Source organism: Tenebrio molitor, chromosome 1 (genome assembly GCF_963966145.1).
Source record: "Tenebrio molitor chromosome 1, icTenMoli1.1, whole genome shotgun sequence".
In the NCBI taxonomy this organism is placed as follows: domain Eukaryota; kingdom Metazoa; phylum Arthropoda; class Insecta; order Coleoptera; family Tenebrionidae; genus Tenebrio; species Tenebrio molitor.
Genome location: NC_091046.1, coordinates 44,194,623 through 44,211,074, shown reverse-complemented (window position 1 = coordinate 44,211,074; position 16,452 = coordinate 44,194,623). Strand labels below are relative to the sequence as shown.

Here is a 16,452-nt window from a genome sequence, read left to right as displayed (position 1 = left end):
TAATAACATTCATAAGTTACACTATCTTATCACTATTTCAAACAATTCTCTTTTTGCAAAAAATCGACGCTTATTATTTTATCAAATTTCTTCCAATGTATGCTGGATCTTACTTCGTAAGTAACACATTTTCTAATTTTCGGTTTGACTAATTAGTTGTAGATTTTGTTGTCGCTGTATTCGATTCCTCACATGATAAAAGCAATACTGTCAATCGAAGAGATCCTCGATTGGTCGAAAATAAACCGCGCCGGTCCTAAAATAGAAAAGTGGATAAAAATGGAAGCACTATATTTAAACAGTTTTGTACTGTTTACCACAGTTTTATCTTATATTAGTGCAGTAACTCACGCTATACCCATTGAGGACGACAACGATATTTTCTATCCGCTTGCCATTTTCGAAGAGTTTTTTCCTCAGTGTCAAAATGTACTTTCTTCGTTGTACAGGGCAACATTTTTCTTGGTGCCGCTCATAATGTCGACACCCTGTTATCTCGTAATCTACATCACTAGTAAAATGCGGTTTCAATTTTATATGCTGTTGCATTTCTTGAAGAGAATCAACAGCGGTTACGAAACGTCGGATATAAATCAATTGATCAACGATCGCCAGTACCAAGAAGAAATCAAAAAGAGACTGAAGTTCTGTGTTAAATGGCATACTCAACTTTACGAGTAACCATCTTGTCACATTAATATTAATTTCTAATATTGGCTTCTAGGATTTTTCACAGCAGGAATCGACAACTAAACAGATTTATTTTTTTGTTCAGTGTGATGGGGGCAGTTTTGGGGATTAGCTGTATGCTTTTTTTCTTTTCGGTAATTTCTTCTTCTTTGAATAACGTATCAATTATTTTTTGACAGTTTCAGGGATCATTCGAAGGTAGATATACACGTTTAGTAACCATGATAATATCAATGGTGTCAATTGTTATGCATACCGCTTTGGCTGGTCAACTAGTGGAGAACATAGTAAGTAGATTAAGGCCTCATTTTTAAATTTTTGTTAATTTGTCTTTCAGTCTTCTGAAGCTTTCGAGGCTTTGAAACAAGCCGATTGGCACTGTTGGAATTCTGAAAACAAGAAAGTTTATCTCATATTTCTGGGTTTCGCGAGGAACACTTTTAAAGTAAAGTTCTCTGATTCAATGTCACTCAATTATGAACTCGTGGTTTCGGTGAGTAGATTCCACTTAAAATGATCTGTGGGCGTAATAAATATGCGTTTTATTCCAGATATTTAAATGGATTTATTCGTTCGCTTCTGTAATGGTACAACTGAAAGACATTGATTATTCGGCCTAATAGTTACACAAATTCAGTAATGGTAGTTTATCCTATCAAACACACCATTGCAGAGCTTTGATATACTCGTAATCTTTGATATAATCACTTTGACTGTTGCAAGTTTGATCAAGGTTTATTGTTGGTCTATTAGTGGCCAGTTCACATAATATCTTACTTATCAATACCACTTGTAAAACAAAATAAAACCTTTGTCCTCAAATGATGAGCACATTATTTTAAAGAGACCTTTCTATTAGAATTAATACTTTTTGGTAATCTAGTTATGGTTATTTACACTACGAGACAGGAAGGTAAAGCTTTCGTTCACGCGTCGTGGACGATGCAATTCAAGTGAACAAAAGCGGCGAGATGTGATTTCACACACATAAGAGTTTCTGTTTTTCACTTCACGCACTGTTTTCTATTAGTTACCTAGCAACGTGGTCACTGCGTTGATACTTCAAATTTCCTTCAAAAATTTGAATTTTAAATTTTGAAAGCAATTGTACGAAAAATATTGTTTATATTTCGTGCGTGAAGATGTTTTTCGTACATTCAAAAGTTTTTACTGCCTTGGCCTGTGTCTCGGCGTAAAAGACCTTTTCACGCACTTAATATAAAAATGACTATTCTTCAAAACAATAACCATTACGTCCTTATTATATTCTATTTCACGAGTACGTGTACCAATAGATTTTGATGTTTTGGAACTAATTACATTTCATTTGTTATTCATGAAGAGAAACTGATTAAAAGTCATTCTTCTTCGATTAGTTCAACAGAGTTCTATTTTTCAAACACATACTAGTACAATTCATTAAAATATGTGGTCGGGTCAAGAAGCGACTAATTTTTAACTTGTTTGTATGTTTACTTTTTTTTATTAATTTCTAAAAAAAGTATGTGTTCCCATTTGACAGTTTAACCTTGAAGCCCTTAGGGCTATACATGAATTTAGTAGGCCACCATTTAGTTTGGTGTATAGATAATATATTTATCGTCCGATAAATAAGGGAGCTATGGCCTCGTCTTCTTTTTTAGGGACACTCTGTATATAATTAATTATAGACAACAGTTTCTCAATAAATATAATCTACTTTAACTGTGTATTTTTTAAATGTTTGTGTCTCAGTTAGGAGAATGATTTTTCATTTGTGTGGTTTTACATTAAAATTATTATTTCATCAAAAATACGTATTTAGTGACGCAATTTCCACTCTCTACAATGAAGACTTATTCTGTTCAAGATGTCTAAATGAGTGTGTCAAAAATTCATACAAAGCATGCCCAAAAAAAATATCAATAAAAATATGTATCTAACATTATATAAAATTATGAACTTTTAGAGTTTTTGAACGTTAAAACCTTGTCTATCTAACATTTTTCACCGGACCAGTACAATTTTTTTTGTTGTTGAAAGGTTAACTAATTGTCACCTCTTCCTCTTAATTAATTAAAAGATTTCACATATTTTTAAAATACAAAAACAAGTTTGCAGTTAGCACATTAAAAAAAAACAATATTACGTGGAGTACATTTTTTCATTACTATTTTACACATTTTTGCGATCAACCAAACTTTAGTTTAATTATTTTTCCGGAAATAGTCTTGGAAACAATATTTTAGTACTGCAAAGACTTTACAAGACGCAAAATAAATTTTTTCGATGTTTTTTACTTTGTAACTATAGTTGCCAACAAAATTGACAAACTTGATTTTTGTGGAATTTGTAAATTTTTTTTTCTAAAATTTGTAAATTTCGTCTTTTTTACGATTTCCGGAAAAATTTAATACGAAACACGTCAGTAAAATCTCTTACTTGACTCCGAGCTTTAAAATACTCGGCACAAAGTGCCTCGTATTTCAATTTAGCTCCTCTTCAGTAATGTGAGATTTTCATGACTTTTATGTAAATAACTATATTTTAAGAAGGCACTTTCTTTGACTGAACGATCCCTTTGAACGCTAGAAAAATGACGTGGAAATCATTATTCATTCCATTTCCTGTTACAGCGTTAGCAACACTCGGATATGAAGAAAAACCTGTGGCCAAAAGTAAATTGTAAAATAATTAAAAAAGAAAAATTGTCCCAATATTTTCCAGATGATGGTTGCCACAGTTGCCACATACATTTTCGTACATGGTTGCCATACTTATCCACAATCATTTTGAATCACCCAATATATCACTTAATTTTTTTAATCTCAGAATTGCAAAAATATTAATCAAATTTAATACCTAGATATGTAAAAAATGTATAATTTAATATAAAATATGTATAAATTTTTTATTTAAGATCGTAGGGAAAGGACAAATAATATGCTGAAAAGAAAAATACGAGAACTTAAAAGAAGAAGTTTAAAAACTTTACGTTGTAGATGCAGAACTCATCTAGAATAAAATGAAAGTGAAGGGTGTACAAAAACACATACAGCAAGAAGAGTATGAAGAAGCAAAAAAAAAAAAACAATTGATTTAAGCTGAAATGAATAAAATAGAACATAAATTCCATGTGATCAGAAATCCGTTAGTTTTATTATTCATCTTCGTGACCCACTTCCTTTGACTGAATGGTCCTTTCGAGTATTAGAACAAACGACGTGGATCTATTATTCGACTCCCTGCTTCAGAATTAGCAACACAATGAAACTCGCATATGAAGAAAAACCAGTAGCCAAAAGTAAATTTTGAAATAATTAAAAAAGAAAAATTTGTCCCAATATTTTCCAGATGATTGTTTATGGTTGTTGCGAAACATGTCTGTAAATTTATTGAAAAACAAATTGATGTTCTTCTCTCAAGTAGGAATCCTTGTCGCTCTAACGTTCTTGACATTGTTCCAAACAGTCCTGTTTCTACAAAGGTTCGATGGTTACTATTTTATCAAATATCTTGCAGTTTACGCTACATGCTTCTATGTAAGTAGCGTTGATTTATAAGTAACAGTAAATACTGAATCAATTCAAGATGCTAGTGGCGATCTCTTCAAATTTGAAGTTCAGCGTTGTGTTAGCTACACGTTTGGACAAATTTCAAATATGGGAAGTCAGCTGTTGTGGTCTAGTAGTAGAAAATAGAATCAAAAGAGAAGTATTCTGGTTGAACTGCGTGTTGGTGGTTAATACCATTGTAGCTATGTATAGCGTGATCACTCACATGATTCCGCTCGAGGATGATAAAGAACTGTTCTTTCCTTTAGCTATTTTCGAAGAGTTCTTTCCACGTTGGGAAAAGTGGCTCTCTGCATTGTATAGAGCGGGATTTCTCTTAATGCCTGCAGCGATGCAAACCACATGTTACGTAATAACTTACATTGGCAGCCAAATGAGATTTCAGTTTTATATTTTAATTCATTTTTTGGAAAACATAAATTCCGATTATAACACGACAAACCCCGAGCGACTAATTCTCGATCCTCAATGCCAGGACGAAATAAAAAAAAGAATCATATTTTGTATTAAGCGACACACTCATATTTTTAGGTAAGGCTCGCACTTTCACCAACAACAATGCAATAATTGTTGCACCTTGGTAAATGGTGGTTTTCAGAGTCTGTTCTGGTATTAATTCAAGCATGAAAGAATTTATTTTTCTGTACAGTGTCACCAGTGCAGTGCTAGGTGTCGCTATAATAGTTTTTTATTTTTCGGTATTTTATATTTTACATTTTTCTACTCAGACATTTTACAACAACAATTTTTCTAGTTCCAAGGATCTTTTGAAGGCAGATATACTCGTATGATAAGTTTGGTTATTACAGCTGGAATCACATTTGTCCTTGTAATAGCAACTGGTCAGTCAGTTGAAGATGTCGTGAGTTTGCTTTCACTTTGTATTTTTTTTACTGTTGCTTTGTTTAAGACTTCTAAGATGTTTGAAATTTTAAAAGAGCTTGACTGGTACTGTTGGAATTCTGAGAACAAGAAAATATATTTGACATTTCTCACGAATGCACAGAAGATTTTCAAAATGGAGTTTTCTGAATCACTATCAATTAATTACGAATTAGGTGTTTCGGTTAGTAATCAGAGTCATAGAATGATTTTTACTAAATGATTTTGTATTCAGATATCCAAAACGATTTATTCGATGGCGTGTGTAATGGCCCAGCTGAAACACATCGATTATACAAAGCATTAGTGTTAGACAACATTTTTGTTCAAATACTACCCTGTGATCAACAATTATTTAGATAACAGGTGATTATGACTGCAAATTTAAATTGAAACAAGTATATGCAACCAAAAATACTTCCATGCATCCAGGGCATCTGAACGTCTAGATTTTGATATGCGTCCAAAATTCCAAAGGCTTCTTTGATCTAAATAATTGTTGATCGCACGATATAGAACATATTAAACTTTGTTATATTTATAATTGTGCGGTTTGCATTATAAACTCGCTCAGATGTGTTTTGCAAACATGTCTGATATATACGGGCAGAATGTGTAACATTTTGGAATTTTATTCTAGTTGTAGGAGTTGTCTGAATTGACTGCACATTTGGTGTTTCTATGAAATTGTACAAAAAAGAATTTGCACACTGGTTACCACAATGCAATTTAGATTCGTAGGGCGTGTCACTTATTACACTATAACGGGTGACTATTTAAATTCACTTAAGGTTGGCGATGAATCGTTCTTTGTTTTCTTAATTAAAAAAAAAAATGAATTAACGAAGGCAAAATGGATAGCATGTTACACTCGTTTTACAAGACAAGTTGTCGAATTGGTCGACTGCTTGATTGCACTCCTCGCTATGCTCATCGTGCTCTAAACCCTGTCGTCTTATGCAACTCGTACACGTAACAATATACTATTGTAGTCATTGTAGGCAATTAAGGCAAATTTAATTACATAAATCGATGGAGTGTTAATTTTTAGTGGTTTATTTTAGAATGTGCAGATGTTTAATCCAAGCTGAGGACATCTTTCTACCAGAGAAATATTGTAACTACTGGTGTGGCTCTGTTGCGAAGTGCACTTAGATCTTATACGAGTATGATCAGTTTCTTATTAAATTTGTCCATAGTTATTTGTTAGGGTAACTTATAGAAGCAAAAGTGTTTAATAATACACGCATGTGAGTTATTTTATTTATTAAAGTCTCATAACTCACATAATTATTTATTGAACACACATCAATAGCTTGTTTTTATCTAGCTCCGCACTCATTTTAGAAGTGTAATAGTCTCCTTTAGCAATTAGTGCGGTAATGAAATTATTACGCACTAGTGCGGTAATAAAATTAATAACTCATAAATCCAAGGCAACAACAAGTAAATTACATCACAAAACAATAGTTTCACCTCCGAAAAATTTAAAATTCCTGTTTGTTATTCGGTAACTAAGACGCCAGTGTAGAACATTACGCGTTGCTATCATTTTGAAAAAAAAAATAGATCCTATCGTCACCTCGATTAATTAATTATTCTATCAAAGTGAGGCTATTTTAAGATAATTTTAGCGATGATGGAGTAAAAAAACACCATGTGATTACCCCAAATCGGCTTGCGGCCTCGTAGGGCAATTCTTCACAATACCTGGCGTTAATAATGTTTATATTTCACCTATTGTGAAAAATCACTCCGCTCGTGCCTAATAAAACTCGTGCCTAAAGTGCCGTTTATAAATCTTGTTGCATAATATACTATAATGTTCACTAATAAATGTTTGTAAAAATATTCTCACACTGTAGTTTCGTAGGAATTATTTCAAGATGCAAAATTGCAAAAATTTGCGAATGTTTTATTCATTTAAAAATTAATTTTTCTCTCTCGCTCTCTTTCTAGGTCTCCTGATTGATATAATAATTTAGTGAGCCTGGTCTGCAGCATGTTTATTTGACCAAATAAACGATTTTTGAATGATTTTATTTTCCGTTAATAGCTACAAATTTCAGTCAATTCCCATATTAATTTACATATTACATATTTAATTATTATACATATAATTATGTCAATGGCAATGTTGAACTCAACATAACTTTGAAGCTCCTGTGAGTGTTATTTCAAATATATTACAGCAGAATTTTATACAATTCAGCCCTTGTTAAGCCGAATTAATCACTGTAGAATTAGTTGTTTAAATTGTATATTGAATAAAATAATTAAATTTGCCGTAGTGAAAACATTCAGTCAAACTTTAATTAAGTGTTTAAATTTAACTTGATAATAATTATTGTACTCTGTCGATATGTTTTACATAAGTTACAAGATACAATATGTAATAATAATAGGTATATTTATTTGTTCAACAAACCGAAGACTACACAGAATAAAAATAAATACACACATAGGGACATATCATCACTAAACTAAATCAATAAAAATTAAAATAAAATGTTTTTGTTATTTTTACATGAAAATGTCTCGTTGTGCACACTTAACACGCGTGCTATAAAAATATCTATATCCCACTTGTTCGTAAAGAGTATAATCACACCCGGGAACTTGGCATTATGCATAGTTTTTATGTCCTCTGTCCAAAGCATTACGGTTTGAAGTGCTTATAAAGCTAATCAAGGATTTAATTTTGATGATGTAATTTGAATATTGATGCCATAGGTAATTACCGACTATCAAATTATTATTGCATTCATTTTATGTATTCATGTGGTAAATACTACGAGTATATGATTCAGACTAATAACAATCTAAACCACTGCTGCATTTGAGCAGAATTAAGTTTATTTGTGTGTAATTTTAATATAAAATGGATAACGGACGTCATATTGATTTCAAAATGATTAATTCTGAATCTCAAGTGTTAACATTCACAAATTTAATAAAACTGAACTGAAATTAAATTTTTCTAAGGAGCAGACTATCGCATAATTTGTATGATTGTTTTTTAACAAAATTTCTGACGGGATGAAAATTGTTCAATTAATAAATAAAATACATATAAAGAATAGAAATTGAACGGTTTCAAATTGTTTAAATGGAGTGAACTGAGCCAATGCTAAAGAATTCATTTTTTTCTGCAAATCTGTGACTACCCTTCTGTTTGTCTTTCCCAAACTTTTGCGAATCATGTTGGAATTTGTCTTTCATTCACACTTTTACCTCTACAAGCCAGATGGTGCCAAAGCTACGTCTTCGTCGTTTTCTGCTTCTGGTATTAACTGTTCTAAAAGCCATGGCAATGTTAAAAAAAGTTTATAATTGTAGTAAAAACTCACAGAACTCAACAACATAACATGATGATAGACTTGGCAAAACAACAGTCTGTTAAAATTTAAGGGTCGGAAATCGTCGACTGATAAAAATAACGTAATGCTTTAAATTCAACTTACTTAGGTTATAGCTATTTATGTGACGAGCTTAGTAAATTAATCTTTACGGGCGCGCATGGCACTTGTTGGACGAGTGACGTAAGGAACGAGTCTCCATAAGCCAGTAAGCCCAGTAAAGATTAATTGCTAAGCGAGTTGCATACAAACTTTTATTTCCACCTTCAGTCTTTAAATTTCGTTTTTTAATTGTTATTTATGTTTATAAAAATTTTGTAATGAAAGACGGTGGGGCAATTATACCTACGTCGTCATAGTGTTGAGATAAACAACAAAAATACTGTCAGAAGTTTTGTGAAATTTGTTGCAAAAAGAAAGAAAAGAAAGAATGGCTTTAATGCCCGATGAAGACTTTGAAGGCAATTTTCTTGAAATGCAAGAAAGTAACTACGGAATTGCCAACGCTGCAAGTGCGGTTCTCTACTGATTCGATCCCAGGAGCGATATGAAAATGATTTTTGAAACGGATCAAAATGCATTATTAACGTATGTAATTGCAACAATTGATAGTTAAATTTGTTTGTTTGTAATAAACTTTAATAAAAAATCATTTAATTAGTTTTGATTATTTATTTTTTGATAAGCCTTGTAAAGTCTTTACAGGTCTCTTCTACGTGCCTGTTAAATATTACAGGGCTCTGCCTGTAATTACCCATTTACTTAGTTACCACAAATGCCTATAAAGTGTCATTTACTTATAGTTGACTCAAGTCATTTGCAACAGCATTTTTTCAATATTTTTGAACCAAATAAAGGCACAAAATAAATGACTAATGCCATAAAAGTGCTGTTGCAAATGACAAGTGGTTTTTTGCAACTTGAGTCAACTTTAGAAGGTGGAAATAAAAAACTTTACGGTGTAGATGCAAAACTAATCTAGAATAAAATAAAAGTGAAGGGTGTACAAAAACACATACAGCAAGAGGAGTATGAAGAAGCAAATAAAACAGTTGATTTAAGCTGAAATGAATAAAATAAAACATAAATTCCATGTGATCAGAAATCCGTTAGTTTTATTATTCATCTTCGTGACCCACTTCCTTTGACTGAATGGTCCTTTCGAGTATTAGAACAACCGACGTGGATCTATTATTCGACTCCCTGCTTCAGAATTAGCAACACAATGAAACTCGCATATGAAGAAAAACCAGTAGCCAAAAGTAAATTTTGAAATAATTAAAAAAGAAAAATTTGTCCCAATATTTTCCAGATGATTGTTTATGGTTGTTGCGAAACATGTCTGTAAATTTATTGAAAAACAAATTGATGTTCTTCTCTCAAGTAGGAATCCTTGTCGCTCTAACGTTCTTGACATTGTTCCAAACAGTCCTGTTTCTACAAAGGTTCGATGGTTACTATTTTATCAAATATCTTGCAGTTTACGCTACATCCTACTATGTAAGTAGCATTGATTTATAAGTAAAAGTAAATACTGAATCAATTCAAGATGCTGGTGGCGATCTCTTCAAATTTGAAGTTAAGCGTTGTGGTAGCTACACGTTTGGAGAAATTTCAAATATGGGAAGTCAGCTGTTGTGATCTAGAAGTAGAAAATAGAATCAAAAGAGAAGTATTCTGGTTGAACTGCGTGTTGGTGGTTAATACCATTATAGCTATGTATAGCGTGATCACTCACATGATTCCGCTCGAGGATGATAAAGAACTGTTCTTTCCTTTAGCTATTTTCGAAGAGTTCTTTCCACGTTGGGAAAAGTGGCTGTCTGCGGTGTATAGAGCGGGATTTCTCTTAATGCCTGCAGCGATGCAAACCTCATGTTACGTAATGACTTACATTGGCAGCCAAATGAGATTTCAGTTTTATATTTTAATTCATTTTTTGGAAAACATAAATTCCGATTATAACACGACAAACCCCAAGCAACTAATCCTCGATCCTCAATCCCAGAAGGAAATCAAAAAAAGAATCATATTTTGTATTAAGCGACACACTCATATTTTTAGGTAAGGCTCGCACTTCCACCAACAACAATGCAATAATTGTTTTCAGAGTCTGTTCTGGTATTAATTCAAGCGTGAAAGAATTTATTTTTCTGTACAGTGTCACCGGTGCAGTGCTAGGTGTCGCTATAATAGTTTTTTATTTTTCGGTATTTTATATTTCACATTTTTCTACTCAGACATTTTACAACAACAATTTTTCTAGTTCCAAGGATCTTTTGAAGGCAGATATACTCGTATGATAAGTTTGGTTATTACAGCTGGAATCACATTTGTCCTTGTAGTAGCAACTGGTCAGTCAGTTGAAGATGTCGTGAGTTTGCTTCCACTTTGTATTTTTTTTATTGTTGCTTTGTTTAAGACTTCTAAGATGTTTGAAATTTTAAAAGAGCTTGACTGGTACTGTTGGAATTCTGAGAACAAGAAAATATATTTGACATTTCTTACGAATGCACAGAAGATTTTCAAAATGAAGTTTTCTGAATCACTATCAATTAATTACGAATTAGGTGTTTCGGTTAGTAATCAGCGTGGTATAATTGAATGTTTTTACTAAATGATTTTGTATTCAGACATTCAAAACGATTTATTCGATGGCATGTGTAATGGCACAGCTGAAACACATCGATTATACGAAGCATTAGTGTTAGACAACATTTTTGTTCAAATACTACCCTGTGATCAACAATTATTTAGATAACGGGTGACTATGACTCCAAATTTAAATTGAAATAGGTATATGCAACCAAAAATTCTTTCAAGCATTCAGGGCATCTGAACGTCTAGATTTCGATATGCGTCCAAAATTCCAAAGGCTTCTTTGATCTAAATAATTGTTGATCGCACGGTGTAGAATGTATTAAGGATGAACTGGAGTAACAATCTCAGCAAAAAGTTGCTGAATTCTTATAATGCTATGAAACGTTTATTACGAGGAATCAATATTTGAAAAAAAAGTTTTTAATTTTTGGAAACGAATTGTAATCAGTTGCAAGTAAATTTTGTGTTTATTTTCTTGATATTTAGATAATTACTTACATGTGATTTTACAATCTTTTGACTGTACATAAAAGTAAACAGAAGCACACTGAATTCAATTTTCATTAGATTTCTGTTAAAGTTCTTAACGTAACTGTAGTAAAACATGCGATATGAGTGCATACCGACGTCAATTATATGCATTTTGTTCACTTTTTATTGATATTAAAACAGGTACATAACCTTAAAAACCGTGTTTTTCCACATATAATTAGCGATTACATGGAAAATCCTCGACTAACTTTTTTTTTAAATTCATTATAAAATTCTACGATATCGATACTTTATGTGTGAAAAATTTAAGAGAAATTGGCCATTTTGAAATATGTTTTTTATCAATTTATATACGAGCATTGATCGATTTCTCATAAGAACGCGTGTAAAATATCCCGAAATTTTAAAAGGTAATAATAACTTTAAAATTCCTCGATCAATTTTTTTTAAATTTGGCACAGTCCTTTAGCATGGATAGAAAGACTATTGTACCATTTTGAAGCAATTTTCGCCATTTTTCAATGTACGGTTTGCACTATAAAGTCACTCAGATCTGTTTTGCATATATACATTTTGGAATTTTATTCTAGTTGTAGGAGTTGTCTGAATTGACTGCTGACTTGGTGTTTCTATGAAATTGTACAAAAAAGAATTTGCTCACTGGTTACCACAATGCAATTTAGATTCGTAGGGCCTGTCACTTATTATACTAGCACCGCACTCATTTTAGAAGTGTAATATGTAGTCTTCTTTAGCAATTATTGCGGTAATAAAATTATTACGCACTAGTGCGGTAATAAAATTAATAATTCATAAATTCAAGGCAACAACAAGTAAATTACACCACAAAACAATAGTTTCACCTCCAAAAAATTTACAATTCCTGTTTGTTGTTATTCGGTAACTGTAGGTGTAGACCATTACGCGTTGCTATCATTTTGAAAAAAATTAGATTCTATCGTCACCTCGACTAATTTATTATTCTATCAAATTGAGGCTGTTTTAAGACAATTTTAGCGGTGATAGAGTAAAAAAACACTGTGATTACCCCAAATCGACCTACGGTCTCGTGGGGCAGTTCTTCACAATAATGTCTACAGTATGTCCCCGGATTGAGTTTACAAGAGGAAAAAAATTTTTATTTTTGATTTTACGTAAAAACTTCAGAGGAATAACATTTTTTGCTTCATCTGAAACCCCCATTTCCGTTATTAAAATCTCATTATTGATACACTGTATTCTTAAATTAACATTTTTTGTTCAAATTTGGACTTAGAATTAATTTTTATGTTATAAATTTTATTACAATTGGCCTGGTTTTTTAACAAACAACTTATTACTGTTGCAAAATGTTGTCTTTAGAACAAAGAATTTATTTAATCCAATGTTGGACCGGTTTTTGTCACATAATTACAAAATTTAATGAAAAATTTCCCAACAGTTATGTATCAGGCATGGGTGTTCAGAAGCTTAAACTTCGATACAGGGTTGAATGATGTACAGAAAACGGCGTATAGTTAATAAAATAGTTTTATATTCAATTATCATTTGATTTTTTCAAAAAAAAAGAAAATATTTTTTCTACATTTTCTTTGATTTTAATGTTAAGTCTTCCTCTGTGTTGAAAAAGACTTTTTAATAACAGAAATGGGGGTTTCAGATGAAGCAAAAAATGTTATTCATCTGAAGTTTTTGCCTAAAATCAAAAATAAAATTTTTTTCCCTCTTGTAAACTCAATCCGGGGACATACTGTATATCTCACCTATTGTGAAAAATCAATCTTTTTTCAGACGAGTGGTTCATCAGTGGTTTAAATCTAACCTCATTTTTTCGGTTATTTGTGTTTTTAATCTGCAGTTTGAAAAATCAGTGTTTTTAACACCAGTGGTTCATTTTATAAAATAAGATATACAGGGTGTATTTTTAAAATGTGCCGAAATTTTACCTACGAGGTTGTGGGACAACGTAGAAGACTAAAAGCGATTAAAAAAATTGTAGCTCAAAAAATAAATGTCATTTTATTTTTTGACATAGAATTTTTTAAATATTTTTTTCGAATTCTACATGAAGCGAGTAACTCGTGGTTAAAATTTGGTCACGCATTTCGAAAACACCCTGTATTTTTAATAAAATAATTAAATTTACTGTAGTGAAACCATTCAGTCAAACTTTAATTAAGTGTTTAAATTTAACTTGATAATTATTGTACTCTGGCGATATGTTTTACATAAGTTACAAGATACAATACAGGCTGTTTGATAAAAAACGCCTCAACCCATAACTTTTTTATTTATTATCCGATTTCAATGAACAAAAAAAAACAAAGATATGGTTTTTCATGCGCTACGAAGCAGCCATAAAATATTTTTTTTTTGCGTTATTTTCAGTAGCTAACGATAGTCAACTTTTTTTTTTTAAATGGACATATAGTTTTTTAGGCTTAGTCTGGTAAAGTATTTTTTTCTAAATCTAATGATGTATTAAAAGTTATCGTTTGGTCCATAGCTGACTGAAAAAAAATAAAACAATTTTTAATTGTGGTTCAGCTTATTATGAAATTTTCGAGTGTGCCGTGAAAAACAATTGGAATACAAATAGCAACAAATGTCAAGTGTGAGTTTGAAAAATTTCAGGTGCAATCTTGAAGAGTTTTATTATTATTTTCTTGGAAAACATGAATAATAATAATAATAATAATAATAATTTATTCTATTAAATTTTTGTTTTTGACTAATTACGATTTTTATTACACTCGAACATAAAATAATAGTCAAATGACTGCTATTCTGCATGACTGACAATGTTGTTATTTTATACTTAAATAAAAAAAGTTTAAAAAAGCAAATGAAAATTCCTAAGTTGACGTTTAGATGACATTTATCGTACTTTGTATTCTGATTGTTTTTCACGGCACTCTTAAAAAAATTATAATAAGCTGAACCACAATATTTTTTTTATTTTTTTTTTCGGTTTGCTATGAACCAAATGATACCTTACCAGACTAAGCCTAAAAAACTACATTTGTCCATTAAAAAAAAAAAAGTTGACTATCGTTAGCTATTGAAGATAACGCAAAAAAAATATTTTGTCGCTGTTTTGTAGCGCTTGAAAAACCATATCTTTGATTTTTTCGCTCATTGAAATCGGGTAATAAATAAAAAAGTTATGGGTTGAGGCGTTTTTCATCAAACAGCCTGTATATAATAATAATAAAAAAAAACAATTTTCTTTTTTAGGTATATTTATTTGTTCAACAAACCGAAGACATATCCTCACTAAGCTAAATCAATAAAAAAAAACTTATTGTTTTTGTTATTTTTACATGAAATGTCTCGTTGTGCACACTTCACACGCGCGCTAAAAAATATCTATATCCCACTTGTTTGTAAAAAGTATAATCACACCCGGGAACTTGGCATTATGCATAGTTTTTATGTCCTCTGTCCAAAGCATTATGGTTTGAAGAGCTCATAAAGCTAATCAAGGATTTCATTTTGATGATGTAATTTGAATATTGATGCCATAGACTATCAAATTATTATTGCATTCATTTTATGAATTCATGTGGTAAATACTACATGATTCAGACTAATAATAATCTAAACCACTGCTATTTCATATTCATTTGAGCAGAATTAAGTTGATAATAACGCTTTGAAAGCCCGTTTATTTGTGTGTAATTTTAATATGAAATTGATAACGGACGTCATATTGATTTCTGAATCTCAAGTGTTAACATTCACAAATTTAATAAAACTGAATTGAAATTTTAATTTTTCTATGGAGCAGACTATCGCATAATTTGTATGATTGTTTTTTTAACAAAATTTCTGACTTGGGATGATAATTGTTCAATTAATAAATAAAATATAAAGAATAGAAATTGAACAGTTTCAAGTTGTTTAAATGGAGTGAACTGAGCCAACGCTAAAGAATTCATTTTTTTCTGCAAATCTGTGACTACGCTTCTGTTTGTCTTTCCCAAACTTCTGCGAATGATGTTGGAATTTGTATTTCATTCACACGTTTTTACCTCTTCAAGCCAGATGGTGGCAAAGCTACGTCTTCGTCATTTTCTGCTTCTGGCATTAACTGTTCCAAAACCCATTGCAATGTTAAAAAAGTTTATAATTGTAGTAAAAACTCACAGAACTCAACAACATAACACAAAAATGATGATAGACTTATCAAAACAACAGTCTGCTAAAATTTAAGGGTTGGAAATCGTCGACCGATAAAAATAACGTAATTCTTCTTAAATTTAACTTACTTAAGGTTAAAATATTTACAGGATGCGCAGATATAGAATAACTTTTCGTTTTGAGAGACCCTTAAAATTTTAACCGTCCGTTACTTTTAACGTACTCGATACAGAATAGCCCCTAATGACCTTCAATTCTCATTATCTTTTGATGGATTTACAATTTAGCATCATACAGCAACATTAAGTAGAGCATGATTGTATTTGGTTTCTCGAAAGTCATTACTAAAGAAGGTAGGCTTTCATTTTATTCGAAATTCTTTTCCATCATGCACCCACTTGTATTATTTATGCAATTTTAAATTTATAACGAAATGAAAGCAGCGCATTATTTAGTTTTTGCAATGTTACTCCTCAACAACTACACTCGTGAACGAAGAAAAGTCCATGGGAAAAGGTAAACTAAAGAACTGTGAGGGTTCATTTGGGTAAATGCAATATTTGCCTAATGAATAACAACTGTTTCTTTACTCAGTATAACAAAAATTAAATATTAATATTTTTTGTCGTAAATCTAAATAACACGATTTCAATAGATATGTCAAAATTCAATTGTCCCTATCATAGAAAACAAACATTTAATGGAAATTTGAAGAATACAATTTCTATAAT

At 31.2% G+C, this 16,452-nt stretch overlaps 1 long non-coding RNA gene across 1 annotated transcript; it reads left to right on the top strand.

Annotated features, from left to right (window-relative positions):
* Positions 1–321: 321 nt before the first annotated feature.
* On the top strand, positions 322–1,503 carry LOC138141278 (uncharacterized). Its single transcript, XR_011163060.1, has 5 exons — positions 322–677; positions 725–824; positions 870–977; positions 1,028–1,183; positions 1,242–1,503. It is a non-coding gene; the product is annotated as an uncharacterized lncRNA (long non-coding RNA).
* The last annotated feature ends 14,949 nt before the right edge of the window (positions 1,504–16,452 follow it).